Below are 13,822 nucleotides of genomic sequence, written 5' to 3'. Positions count from 1 at the left end.
CAACTAGCTTATAAAGAGGTGGCAAGTCGTGGTACTGAGATGCTTAGCTCAATAATTTTCAACAAACTTGCTTCAAATCCTCATTTCAGGGTGATTGAAATATTTCACTCGATTGAGCAGTATTGTATGAAAGAATTTTCGTTGGTATGCTAAAAGTGAGCAAACTATTCGTAGTAGAACACAGCATTCACAAAATACAACTTGAACAGGTTTGGGTGTTAGAAACAAAACAGCTAGGCGCCTCTCCAGGGCGACGACGCGCTTCGCTGCTGGCACAGAGCCCTACATAGATGAGCAGCCGCAGAGCGCATTTATGCTGCTGCTGCTGAAAAGGCGATTACTAAAAAGCTCGAAGGATGACGCGACAATCGCTTAGCCGGCATGACGGCGGTAGTTGTATTTTGTTTCAAAGAGGGCGCTCCGTTCTTTCGTCCATCCAACGGCCACTCATTCGCTCGGCTCGACGTTCGGTGGCACCGCGCACGGAAAATTCTTCTTTCTTCAAGAAATATTCCATGTAAGTTTTCAAATTTTTTCATTCAGATTTCATAAAGCGTTTGTGTATATTGGAGCAAAATATTAGCCTCTTAGATTGAGCATTTTTTAAATTACAAGCGTTGTCTTACATTTCATTGTTGCTGCAGGCTGCGTAAGCCATGTGCTAGGGAGATTTGTCGTCTTTTAGTATATTTCTTACGTTTTTAACTTTTCAAAAGTGGTTCTCAAGTGTGCGCGACTTGATGCCGATCATTTTGCAGCTTATTTCAAGTTAAACCGTTACTGTTTTGCAGAGTACTGATTTTCTAAAGTAAACAACTGCGTGGCATCGTAGCCCTAAAAGCCAACTTCGGATATTCACGGCGTTACAGTGGCTGGAACGGCGTATAGCCGTTGCGTGGCTCGGCCGCTCGGGTTCCCTCGGGTGACCTCGAGCGGAGTCAGCGGAATCCGGGCAAAAGCATATTTTCTCGTGTCTGGTGCGATAAAACGCTAACCGCATGAGTCGCGCGGCAGCACGATGCGCAGTGCGCTGAGGACCGCTAAAGCATTGCCGCTCGGCGCTGTCGCCCAGGTTCTGGGTTTTTAGAAAATCGCTCATGATGCTGGAACCAGCTCGCGAGGCAGCCAATCGCAAAAGGCTTCGGGGTACTCACCTTAGTTGTTTTTTTTTTGTTTTTCTTGCATGCAAAGTTTGTTTCCCTAGTCCAGTATGAGCGAAAATCCTGCAGACGCTCATTTCATCTGATCCGTGCATATATGAGCGCATCGAGACGGTTTAGTAAAAGCTTGGTAGGGTAGTATTGCAAAACAAAAAAATGCTAGTGTGGCTAGATATTGCTAATTTTCGAAAGTTGCAGAAAAACGCCTCTGCTTTAAATCATGTCTGCATCGCAGTATAGTAGCACGCCGCTGCACTGGGACCATTTTTTTTAGGGGGGGGGGGGGGGGGGGGGGCTTGACGCTTTTCAAGAAATTTCATCAGTGTTGCTGTTCAGTGCAAGAAACTGGATATAGCGTAACTGTACTCATTTACCAAGCGAGGAGGCGGCGCTAACAAAGCAAGACTGAAAACGCGTCTCTGTCGCTGAGGTCCTTCGCTCTGTGCGATGTGCACCAGCAGCAGCGACAGGCGTTGGCGTCGTCGTCGCGCGATGCATCGCCAGGAATTGTCGCCTGTTTTTTTCTTTCTGTATCGTTGCTTCAGTTGCAATAGATCAGTTGCAAAACCTACACGTCAGCTTCTTGCTGCGGCAGACATTCCTGCACAATGGCGGCATACACTTTGGGGTAATAGTTCGGCACAGTGCTAGCACATCGCCTGACGGGTAGGGTAATTCCCGCACCTCTAGCACATTCGTCACAGTATTATTCGCTTGCGCATTGTCGCCCCACTATTACCCTCTCCGGTTAGTGTCCCTTTTCTAAATTTTCTTTCTTCACCCCTAGGGTGACAGTGCGCCTCCCTTTATTCCAGCGTTAAGAATGCCCAAAAACCTTTCCCTGACAATGGCCTGTGAGTAGGGAACTGCATCCAAAGCAGCGTGGACTGTGGTAGATGCATGTACTCCACCTAACTATTATCCCTGAATCAGGTTCTGTCGCCACTGTGCACGAATTCCTGCCTCACAGGGAAGCCGACTTGTAGGTTTTGCAACTGGTCTGTTATAGCATCTCCAGCAGGGCCGGAGCCTTAAGTGTGAGCGCTGGGTGGGCTCAGGCAATTTCAGTTCCAGGCCGGGTTCGGGTTTGTAGCATGATGCCCGGGTCGGGCTCAAAATTTATGCCCGTGCACACCTCTAGTCGCGTCGGTTGTGTAGCACACGTTTTGCGCCCGTGCCTGCCTTTAATTTTGTTCTTCGCACCATGACACTTTGCTCCAGCATCAAGACTGCATGAAACATCAGCATGCATTTTGCGGTCGTTATGCTAACTGATCGCCCCACCGCCCTGGCACAGCTATGTTATACCATGTGTAACATAGAGTTGCAATTAGTCCATTTTTTGAGACAGCTTTCAATTGAAATTATAGATTAACTAAACAGAGAAGAGCCGTGGTATTCTGTTATCATGATTTAGAGGCATCGATTTAATGGAGACTTTCTTTCCTTGCATTTAGGGCTCTTTGTTCTATAACGCCCGCAGTCCAGCTGCTCCACTTGTATCATCGCACTGCTTTTGCACAAGCAATCACCTGCCATCAAAGGGGTGCTGCCTGAATGTGAGGCAGACATCATCGTCAACATTTTGGTGCTGCAAACCTGTCAACAACTGTGGGAGCCTTGCCATGAAACATGCTGTGTGTAAGGAAACATTGCCTCGGTAGGTATGACACATTGACTTTGTTTTGCATTATATAAAGGCTTTAAATGCTCTGCTGGCGTTTTGCTATATGATTGCATGCTATATGACTTTTTCTGGCTTTTCAGCTCAAGGCTTACTTGTTCAGAAGTCTTGCCCACCAGTACGCAGAAAATAATATCCTTCATGTCCCTGGCAGTGCTTTAATAGCTGGTGCTATATTTCATTGCTTTATTTCAACAGTATGTGACTATTTCAAGTTGAAGCATGATTGAGTGAACCTGTGGTGTAATAGCACAATAACAGACATAGCTTGTTGAACTGAATAAGTAGTTGTCATTTGCGTAACACGGGAGTGCAGGTGCTTTAAGTGATGGAATATTTAGCATACTTAATTATGCTTGCATTACAAGAATTCGCAGGAAGCCTGTATTGAGGTTGCAGAGAAGAAAGCCATTCAGTATTGCTCAGGTTATTTGCCTTCCACTCTCCCTTCATTACTGCTGCCTGCACTGTATGTATTTGTTCATACAGACATGCAGTTACTGACTGCTTGTACATTTCTGGTTGCCTACACTGGCTTCAGCCATGTAGATGTAATATTACTTTGATCTAAACCAGGCTATTTACTTTGCTCAAAGTGACAATTTTAAATAATTTTCTCCCCAAGCCATTGAGATTCGCCATTAGCTCCCAACTCGCTTTATTCGCAGCTGCAATGAATTTATTCTGTAACCCTAGAGCAAGACATTTGCAGAAAGATCATCATGCAATACTCGTTCAAATTTTGTAAATTTTAGAGAGCATTGTTTGTTTTTGCATATGCTTCTGTGTTCGGAAAACAGAGCAGACTTGCTTAGAGTGCAGGAGGGGTGGGCTGAAAGACAAAAGGAAATTATTAGTGCAGCTGCTCATTCAGGCGTGCATTCCTTGTGCATTTATTGCTCTTATATATGTGCACCTTTGCCTGCATGCTTGCCAGGGCTTTCCCCATAATGGGTGGCAGTGATCCTGCCGCCTACCTCTCAGGGGGGCTGCCCTTTTCTAACTACCTGCTCACAACCAACTCACCTCCTGGGCTTCAAATTTGTCATACTCAAGGACGATTTTCTTGGTTTGATGCTACCAGTGACGCCATCTAAGATACGCAGTGTGCATCATTGGTTCATTAGTTTCATTTCGGGATGTTGTCACCCCTTATATTCCTTACTCATATTTCTTTTTCTACATCCCCTTGCAACTGCCAAACGAAATAAGACGTATAAAACTGCCAAACTCCCGCAGTCTCTGAATGCTATGTCAACAACGAAAAAGCTTTTGCATGTCTTAATAAAAGTAGCAATGATCCCCCGATGTTCTTTTTTGTTATCATATCTAGTCAGACGGTTTAGTGAACTGCCACATGACCAAGCAAATTGCAACTGTAAGTGCACTGAGGAGTCATGCGTTAGAGCAAGCATATGGATCTTGTGTTGCTTAGCTGCTTAACTCCAAATATCATCCTTTGTCAGACAAGATATTTTTTTAGAAAACTGGATGAGCCAGAAGAAAGCAGATTGGATTCTTAGCTGCATTGTTACTTGTTACACGTGCGTTCCAACCCTGTATACATGAACTCGGCAGAATTGCGTCGGGTACGTCTGTCGAGTGAAAAATCAGTTGTGGGGTTCATGTATACACAGTCGGGTCGAGTAAAATAGGCGGCGGAGCGGGTCGCGTTAACTCAATTTCAGGGGGCAGGTTAATTCGCTTGACCCGCTTATCTAAAGGCATGTAGACGCAGTCCAATCAGGGAGTCTAGTTATGCATGTAGACGCTGTCCAGTCAGGGAGTATAGTTATGGGGAATCCTGGGATAGGAAAAAGCCTCTGGAGCGGCGACGAGCGTCACTCGAAATGAATGCTTTTTAGCGCTCATCAACGATAAAAAATAATCGAAGCTCTCGATAGTAAAAGTCAATGGGATCAAATACGAGTAAGAACTTGCACAATAACTTCGAATCTCGATGCTACGCTCTGCTACGATACTTACTCACTAGAAAGCGAGTTCATGTAGACATCAGCCGTGTCAAGAATGATGACCTTGCTTACTCAACGCTGATTCAACCCGTTCTGTCGAGTCCATGTATACAAGGCTATTGTACTTGTAATTTTAGGTGAACTCTCAGTTCGTGTATTGCGCATTAAATCTGAGCGATATGTGTGCTTTTTTGCGTCTGTGCTGTTTTGTTCTGCAAACAATACTATTTCTCCAGACACAATCTTATTTTTAATTTGAGTACAAAGTATTGTCCATTTTTGAAAAAAAAAATAATTTGTGAGGCTGTTAAGGAATTTTGATTTTGAAATATATTCACAAAATATCAACATTCTATAGATGCTGAAATATAAAATGTGTGCGAAAAAACTTTTCAGCTCAGGATTAAACTGGTTTTTCAAGGAACTTGTGATAGGGTGGAAGTGAAAAATCACTGTCATGCTAGATGTATCGTTTTTTATGATCCCAAAGTCACATCATGCATTGTATTTTAAGGTGTGCTTAAGCAATGAAATAATATTTGGCCTCAGATATTCAGGCAGATTACTATTCTCTATACCAACAACTACTATGAAATGGTTTGAAGAAATCAGATGCCCGAGCACCACACCTGGTACCTGGACATGAAATCACCCAGGTATGCCTAACTGAATATAATCTTGCACCTGGAAGGTTGCCGATGGTATGGCCATATGATTAGTTGCGATGAGGGAAAATGCATACCTGGTAGGCTGCTAGCTGATAAGGAAGTCATTGTGCTCAGATCTAGCATAACATTTTCCTGCCTAAGCAAAGTAAATTTCTAGTACTTGCTCAATTGCTCATTGCAGACTGACTGTAATAATTTTAGCTGAACAAGCATGCACTGTATGATTTCTAGAACTTCTTGTTGGGCTTGTTCGTGTTTATTTATTATAAACTGAAGGCGCCAAAACAATGCACGCACACAAGAAAATAACGGGACAGAGTTCCACTCACAACTGATTTATTGTGGAGAACAAGTACATATATATCTCACAGCCGGCACATGCGCAAGGAACACATTCAGCTACATCACATTCAGCATCTTGTAGTTTAAGATAAGCTATATTCAAGAATGATTTCTCAGAGAAAGAGGCTATGGTATGAGGCATGGGCTTCTTGAACATATCTTATCTTAAACTACATGACGCTGAATGGGTTCCTTGTGCATATGCCGGCAGTGAGATATATATGTACTTTATTCTGCACAATAAATCAGTTTTGAATGGCGCTCTGTCCCGTTCTTCTTTTCTTGTTTGTGTGAATGTTGTTCTGGTGTCTTTAATTTATAATGAGCACTGTATGAAAACTATTCCTTGGTACATTACAAGTAAGGCAATTGTTTATAGTAGAATGCAGCAAGCAATAAAGCCATGAAAACTAAAAAGCTGGAACTTGAAATGGTACTGTTATCTTGAGAATATTATATGCGTGTGCAGCCTAGAGAATATCTGCGATGTACACATCTCTCTCAGCTGATTGAAGATAGCTTGATCGATTCTGTCAGGGCAATTATTTCTTCTTTCTGGCCGCAGTAATGTATGCGTGCCTGTAACTGGTGTACTCCAGAAAAATATTCTTTAATGTGTTCTTTAATATCCAGTTTTGCATGCTTAGTAATCCATATTGTCTATTGCAGGAATGTTTAAGAAGTTTTTAAAAATTGAACGTTCTGGAGCCTGAACCGTCATATTTTCAGGAAATGTAATTCTATATGCACACTAAGCATCCACCTGAAGTTATCGGTTTGCCGGAAGCAGGTTTTTTCTTCCAAATATCTTTCTTTTGTATCTGGAATGGATATTATTTTGCATATATGTTTATTATCCCTACGTTATAAGATGCTGCATGCCCTTGCAGGACCGGAAACCTGTCGCAAAGTGCTGTAAAAGAAGAATGTGTGGCAATAGGCCTTCAATATATACAGTAGAACCCCTTTACAGTAAAGCCACTGAGGCCAGCGAAAATATTTACTATATTATGGTCTTTACTGTATCAGTGGTCTTTGATGACATGGTCCTGAAAGTGCTGTCTAGTAGTTAAATAGGCACTTACTGAAACGTCTTGTTGCTTAATGAAAAAAAAAGCCTAAATACCTTCCATCTCGCTTTTATCATCTCTTTGTGTGATTTTTTCATTATAAAATGTCTCTACATCTTGTGGAAGTACCTCTGAAGCATGAAGACGTGATTACGAATGCAACCAAGTTCGATTTCATGTAAAAACTAAAGCGTTGCATAAACATGGTGTCTCTTTTTGCTCTTTCTGTCTTTTAAAAGGCAATAAATGATAAATTCGCATGGCACTCAAGTGCTGTAAGACCTTACTCGCTGCACCTCCACTTTCTGCCACCACTGCCTCATGATTTGTACTGCACATTGCAGTGTATGTTGACCCATTTCTTTCCCTTCCCTATTTCTTGCTGCACGTTTACTCCTTTACTTTCTGAATGGAACACGCTGCCTCCTTGCTATGTTTGTAGACAGCTTTACTTTCTTCTTCTTCGCGCTGCGTGCTTTCCCTCATCTGACTGCTGCTATGGCTAGTAGTAAAGCCACCTAAACGAACACTCGGGATTATTGTTCTGTTTTCAAATACAAAAAGTCTTGTCCTCGCGACTCTAGGTAGTGCGCGGGAGTCGTCGCCATGGCCAGAAGCACTTTAACCGTTTTTTACCAAAAACATCTTCACTATAAAGGGGAAAAATGTACAGTTGCCTATGGAAGATGAACTGGGACTTCAGTTTCACTTTACTATATCAGGCTTTACTATAGCGGGGTTCTGTATTTTGTACTCAATCGTATAGAGCACCCAGACTTCAAATATGTGTTTGAATAAGTGTTGAGAAGGTGAGTTTAAATCTTATGGTGATATATGCTTGTCTTCTGTGCAGATGTCATTTGTAACACCCACGGGCCAATCTCCTCAACAAAGTGTTCCTGAATGGTTGTTTCCTGCGGGGTGCCCAGCTTACTACCTGGGCCATGCGCTTCCCCCGCCCCCTCAACCTCATCAATTGATCCATTGACCCTTCACTGCCAACTATTATGCTCAACACAGTCCACTGCCATTTTCCATCCATGGTGGACACTGCCCTGGAATGCACCCATGCTCAGCCTCCTATTCCTGCAACACCTCTTGCACTACAAGGCTATAGTGCATCAACCCTGCTCAACATGTCCAGCCCCTTCCATCATGAGCAATGCACACTGCACCCCATCACCTCTACCTGCCTACCTGGTCATGTGCTGCTTAGTGCCCTGTTTCCAATTACACCTACTAGCATCTCCCATGTTAGCCCTGTACCGAATGCCTCCTGCACTGCATTTTGGCCCTCTGATGTCCTTGTGGCATGTACATGTATATGAGCTCTCAATAAAATGTTTTCGGAAAATATTTTGCTTGCCTCGTTTAATTGCATGGTTTTTATGGCTCCTTAGGGAGATGACATGCAAGATGGTATTGGGAAATGACTGCATAAGAAAGCCACAATTGTCAGAGTGACAGTTAAGCAAAAGGCAGCAGTAAGGGCAAGGGTGAAATAACTGCATGGCTAAAGGTGGCTTAACAGTGGCAGTGCCAGTGCCACGTGCGCCGATGAATACTGGTTGCATGCCAATAAATACCAATATGTAATACTAGCGGCACGGCCGGTTTATTGCCAATGCAAAATGTGCCAATGAATACTAGTGGCATGCCAATACGTGACACAAGGGGCACGGCCAGCTGATAGCCGATGTTGGCAGTGCCAAGACAGGTGCAATGTTGGCATATAAGCCGGACCAATATATAAAAATGTAGTAATTTCTCAAAAAACCAGTGTTACGCCAATGTTGGTACCAATTTTTGTCGACGTTGGGCCGGGGTTGGTGAGATGTTGGTGTTCTGCCGCCCCCTGCTACACTTTCCTTCCCTTGGAATCCAGTTTGTTACCCTCAGCGACCATCGGTTATCCTCTCTTCGCACTACATGTCCGGCCCATGTCAATTTCTTCTTCTTAATTTCGACTAGAATGTCGGTAACTTGAGTTATTTCTCTGACCCATTGTGCACCCTTCCTATCTCTTAATGTTACCCCTACCATTTTTCCTTCCATAGCCCTCTGGTTTGTCCTCAACTTAAGTAGAACTCTATTGGTTAGCCTCCACGTTTCAGCCCCATAGGTGAGTACAGGCAAGATGCAACTGTTGTATACTTTCCTCTTGAGCGATACCGGTCAGCTGCTAGTCATAATCTGCGAGTGCTTGCCAAATGCGCTCCATCCCAATCTTATTCTCGAGCTCACTGAAGCTGTCAGAAACTCTCAACTGGAAAGACTAAGTCAGACGAACACAGGCAGAGCCATCCTAGGCTGGGTCGGACTTCAATCAGACAGAGGCCCACAGACGAAAACATCTATCCCACCCAACATAAAGGAACACATACTGGTACCACCCTTACCTCGAAACATACACCCAGACTACAACAAAGAACGCATAGAACACAGAGCCAAAGCCATCGCTAAAAGAATGAAACGCAAAGCAGTCTATGAAGTTGCTTATGTAGACGCATCATGCGGACGACACGGAGCAGCTGTCTCGGCAGTAGTAAATCAAGAAGGTGCACCTAAAATTGCGGCCTCAACACGCACCCGTGACATTAGTACAGCTGAACAGGTCCCAATAGCGCTCGCATGCACTGGTACACAGGCCAAAACTACAATCAGCGACAGCAAAACGGCTGTCTGGAATTTTGCAAAAGGACGGATCTCACAGGAGGCCAAAAAGATTCTTCTCACAAATCCCATTACTAGAACCATATCCATCATATGGATACCAGCACACGAGTCTGCCCCTGGCAACGAAGCTGCACACCTGCTGGCCCGTGATCTCTACCACCGGGCAGCGGTAGAACAGCCCTAATGCAAGGGAATTAAAGATTGCGCTATCACATACAATGAGATCACAGAATCTTACAAACAAGATCGAAAAGTACACCCTCCCCAGATCGGTCTCTCACTAACAATGAACCACACATCTGGAGGCGATTACAAGCCGATAACTACCTCTGCCCTGTCTGGGTTTTCTTAACACAGACCGGGGAGGAAGAAGATTCTAAATGTAAAAATTGCGGCCAAAAAGGCACGCTAGATCATATAATATGGCAATGCGCCGATTCCCCAGGCGCCGGCATTAACATTGATAGTAGAGAAGCCTGTGAGGTTTGGCTGCGGAGCGGAGATCCCACCGTTCAGCGGCACGCTACCCGCCTGGCGGCTGAGGCCGTGAAGAGTGCTTGTAACCTCACCTGACCTCAGCCTGCGGGGCCCTCCTGACCCGCTCCCCGGCCTGCGTGCAGGGGGCGGGAGATGAAGGGCTCCTTTTCGGTGGAGATAAAAGTTTTCATTCATTCCCACATCTCGAACAGTGTGGTGCAGGAGAGTTTGTTAAAAGGTATGAATGTGTTGGGTATGTGTGACAAATTCTCAGCCTGCAAAGAGCTATTTCTTTCAATCTATTATTTTTCTGTAGTGTACCTGCCTATTCTAGGCTTTATTGCGTGTAGTTTATTTACTGTTGCTGCGTCCCATTCTTCTTGCCATTGTTGCCGAATCATGTTTTTATGTGTGGCTTGAGGTCATGATAAATTAACTTGTCAATGTCTGTGTTATTTCGAAGGGAAACTGACGCAGCAAGCATATCAGCAACCTAGTTGCCTGGTATACAACGGTGGCCTGCTACCCAACATAACATAATTTTAAGTTCTAATTTATGGGCAGACATAAGGTTGTAAAAGAGAATTCAGGACTGGGTTCTTATGCCATTTCGAAGAGGATAAATAGGTTAAAACGCTGAGGGAGTCTGTGTAGATTACCGCTGTACATATTTTGTCTTCAATAATGTGTCTCACAGCTAGCAGGATTCCATTGCATTCAGCGGTAAATATACTTGTATGTCTGTACAGTGTTTTTGAAAGTGAAAATTGCGGTCTATGTACTGCACAGGACACTTGAGCAGACTTTGAAGCATTAGTGTAATATTTATCGCAAGTGTACTCCGCCTGAAGTGACATGAAGTGCTGCTGTATGGCAATCGGAGATGCATGTCTCCCCACTTCAAGGAACGACGGGTCACAATTAACAGTGTGCATTTCCCAAGGAACAATTAAGTCTTATATGAGCCTGGCGACCGTAATGTCCAGATGTTCAATATCAGTGGCTAGTCTGATTGGGTAGGGTGGTGTTATTGGCGGTTTTCTTGAGAAAAGCTCTGTACTAGTTGTGTCAAACAGGAGCTGCCGACATGGATGATCCACTTGACATAGTACCTTAGTGCCATACGTTACACCAGTAAGTTGTCTTCTTTGCAGTGACCACCGGTTTGCCTCGACTTAGAGGCTGGCAATTGGGCTAGTTCGGAAAGCACCCGTGGCGAGGCGAAAGCCAAGGTGGTGCACCGGGTCGAGAAATTTTAGAGCAGAGGATGACGCTGACCCATAGACCATCGAGCAATAGTCAATGCGCGATAGAAATGCACCATTCACAAGGCTCAGGAGGCAGTCACGGCATGTGCCCATGACCGGTGAGAGAGAATGTGAGATACATTTTAGTAGATTCATTGCCTTGAGACATTTCAGCCGCCGCTGATTCATGTGTGCAATGAAAGAAAGTTTTTCGTCAACTATGCTAAGAAATTTATGTTCTTTTTGAACGACAAGGCTCTGACCATTCATTGTTATGTTGAGGTCAGGTCTGATGCCACGCTTCTAGGTGAAAAGTATGCAAACACTCTTTCCGGTGTTAAATTTAAACCCATTGTCATCAGCCGATTTAGATAGCTTGTAAACACCTAGCTGAATCAGATGTTCACAGATGGCTAAGTTGCAAGATTTGAAGCCTATCTGGACGTCATCAACATATACAGAGCAAGAAATGGTTCTTGGCAACACGCGTTTTAGAGAGTTCATTTTGACTATAAAAAGTGTGCAGCTTAGGACACCTCCTTGAGGGACAGCATTTTTCTGTACGTACAGTTTTGAGTATGTATTGCCAACACGAACTTCGAAGATCCGCTCAGACAAGTAACTTCGTACTGTATTCAACATGTTCCCTGTGATGCTGAGAAAGAAGAGGTCACGGATGATACCATAGCGCCAAGTGGTATCATGTGCTTTTTCAAGATTGAAAAGGACATATAAACAATGTTGTTTGTGTACAAAAGCATCCCTTGCATAAAACTCAAATGCAATGTGCTGAACCGCTGTTGACCTCCGAGCCCTAAAACCAGCTTGGTTTTCAAGACCATTGTATTCAAGGAAATGAAGAAGGGGACAATATACAATTTTTTTCAACAAGCTTACATACGCAGCTGGTTAGAGCAATAGGCCGATAACTAGCAGCAAGTGTGGGCTCTTTTCCGGGTTTTATTATTGGAATATTTATTGTTTCCTTCCATGCTTTAGGAAAGTGTCCTGTGATCCATATTTTATAATACAGGCAGTGTAGGGTTTGAAGTGTGTCCACATGAAGGTGTCCGAGCATTCCGTATGTGATGCTGTCAGGGCCTGCTGCTGAGTTCTTACATGTGCCTAGGGCAATCTTCACCTTCAGCAAGGTGAATGGCTGTTGTACCCTCCTGTGCATGGTCTTTTATCGTGTATAGGCTTCCTCTCCCGAGTTGCCTTGTGTCGCAAAAAGCAATCTGGCCTCTCTTTCTCTATCCACTTTCACTCCCACTTTCCTCCCTCCCCTTACGGCACAGTTCAGGTGTCCACAGAAACAAGTGTGACAGATACTGCGCCTTTGTCTTCCTGTGAGCCAATTATTAATATTTTATTGCGAAAGCAACACTACTTTCACTTTCAAGCCTTTGCGGTGCGACGGCGGTGCACATGAAATGACCTTTCGCATGACCTCTGTGTGACGTCACGCCTCAAAGCTGGGCGACCAAGGCGTTCGATGGTCTCCATCGACTACGGTCGCTCAAGCACAAGTTGGATTCGACGGATTTTGGATATTCGACGAATGGACGCCGAGGATATCAATTCTTCTAAGGTGGGACTTCCTCGTCTCGTTACGATTTTTGGGACTTTGATGTGTTCGACGAGCCACATAGTGAGCTAAGCCTGAGATTAGGCCTAGCGGTGAGAAGCCACCGGCGGCGGAACTGCTCCGCTCGGAGACTGCCTTAGCCATGAGAGAGACCGTGCAAGGTACGGAGATAGATCCAGAAGAATTGAACGTGCCGGGACAATGGTACGTTAGTAAGAAGAAACGGAAAGCGGCTGCCCTAGTGAACGACGAGGCACGCAATATGGAACGCCAGCGAGCCGCCGAGAAGCTCGCAGTCAGGAAGATGGCGGCAAAGTCGGTTGAAAGGCAATTTGCCCGAATTCCGGACAGCGTCAAGAAAATAGTCATGAGGCCGCGCGGCGGTCTCGTACGTCTGATGAAATATGGAAGTGCGTATTTGGCTGACATAATAGTTAGGGCGGCTGGCGTGAGTCCAGACGCGGCCGGGGAAGATATAATCTCATTGGATGTGAAGCAACATTCCATTCTTGTCGCCACCGTCAGCGCGGAAAGGAAGAGAAAGTACGCCGACTTGAAGCTCCTCTCGTTTGAAGGGGAAAAAATCGAACTGACTACGTACATCGCTATGCCAGAGGACTGCGGGAAAGGCGTCATACATGAAGTCCCTTTGTCTTACTCGGACGAAGATATTTTGAAAAGGCTGCAAGTCTCACGGGAATCCTCCGATCCTGGGGGTGCGAAGACTGGGAAGAAACTCGAGGACAGTTTTAATACTGTTTGAAGACAAAGAGGTGCCGCGGTGGGTGAGACTCACGCCCGTGGCGCAACGCTGCGTTCTCTAACGCAAGAAGTTTGAAGTTTGCAATGCCTGTGGCAGGCTCGGACACCGCGAAGACGTCTACCCGAACACCGCAAATGTGAAATGCCGTGGCTGTGGCATGGAACAACCACCATA

At 44.8% G+C, this 13,822-nt stretch overlaps 1 long non-coding RNA gene across 1 annotated transcript; it reads left to right on the top strand.

Moving 5' to 3' along the window:
* The first annotated feature begins 422 nt into the window (after positions 1-422).
* On the top strand, positions 423-8,244 carry LOC146194611 (uncharacterized). The gene is made up of 3 exons (XR_014705891.1): positions 423-517; positions 2,618-2,820; positions 7,751-8,244. It is a non-coding gene; the product is annotated as an uncharacterized LOC146194611 (long non-coding RNA).
* The last annotated feature ends 5,578 nt before the right edge of the window (positions 8,245-13,822 follow it).

The sequence above is a fragment of the Amblyomma maculatum genome, chromosome 3 (genome assembly GCF_055883805.1).
Source record: "Amblyomma maculatum isolate TAMU_Amacu chromosome 3, ASM5588380v1, whole genome shotgun sequence".
In the NCBI taxonomy this organism is placed as follows: domain Eukaryota; kingdom Metazoa; phylum Arthropoda; class Arachnida; order Ixodida; family Ixodidae; genus Amblyomma; species Amblyomma maculatum.
The sequence above is the reverse complement of the archived record's forward strand: the minus strand, read 5'-3'. Positions and strand labels throughout refer to the sequence as shown.